The sequence below is a fragment of the Mastomys coucha genome, unplaced genomic scaffold (assembly GCF_008632895.1).
Source record: "Mastomys coucha isolate ucsf_1 unplaced genomic scaffold, UCSF_Mcou_1 pScaffold9, whole genome shotgun sequence".
Lineage (NCBI taxonomy): Eukaryota > Metazoa > Chordata > Mammalia > Rodentia > Muridae > Mastomys > Mastomys coucha.
This window is the reverse complement of record NW_022196915.1, coordinates 27,515,053-27,516,053: the sequence shown is the minus strand read 5'-3', so window position 1 is coordinate 27,516,053 and position 1,001 is coordinate 27,515,053.

Sequence of the window (1,001 nt, the reverse complement as noted above, 5' to 3'; positions counted from 1 at the left end):
TTTTTATGTTCATGAAACCCCTCATGCATCATATCGCATCCTTATATTTTGCATAGTTGAATAATTATACATTCTTAAGCTCCTGTTTTCAGTGTTCTTTCCCACAGCCTTAAGGCCTGCCCTGAAGATCAGTGTTTGCCATTTTGCTAAGAACATTCAACACACTCTTGCTTCCTGTATTCGTGCTGTCTTTGATTATCATAGAGTGATTAACCTTGCCAGAAAGGACATTTCCCTGAAGGAGGAACATAAAGTAAAATATACAAATAAGCCTTACACCAAGCAACTGTCAACACTCATAGTGACCCATGTCCTGCTGGCTCTGCTCCAGAGGTGGGAAACATGTCATGCCATCTCTTGCAAGTATATGTATATGTATATTTACATGTATATGGTGTATGCGCATTTGAGAGCATGTGTGTGAATGCATACACCATAGCAGACATGTATATGCCAAAGGACAACTTTTAGGAGAACCACGTGGATTCGTTATGTTGCCTTGGGAAGCTAAACCATCTCACAGATCCATTCTTAGATATGTTTAAACTTATATTGAAATGGTTCTGCTAAACATAATTTGAAAATGTATAATGGGATTCTAATCAAAGTGTGGTATATTTTTGCAAATAATTATAAATCCTATATATACTCGACTTCGAAGTACCCATTTCCATTAACCACTATTTATATGATTCCTACTCTTACAAGTGATAAAGAAATCTAGGATATGAGATTATCCTAGAAAAACATTATTAAATTTTGCTTTTTAGTTTTTACTGTAATGCTAATGGAAGCAAAATAAAACAGAATGGTACTTCTTGGTGGTAGTGCAAAGCCAACTTTGAGTTAGAATGGCCTTATGATTTATTCCTCAAAGTGATTTTCAAGCAATGTCTTATGTGCTTGTAGTTTTGTGACAACTTGGCACAAGCTACAGTTATCTGAAAGGAAGGAACTTTAATTGAGAAAATGACTCCATAACCTCTAGCTGTAAGGCATTT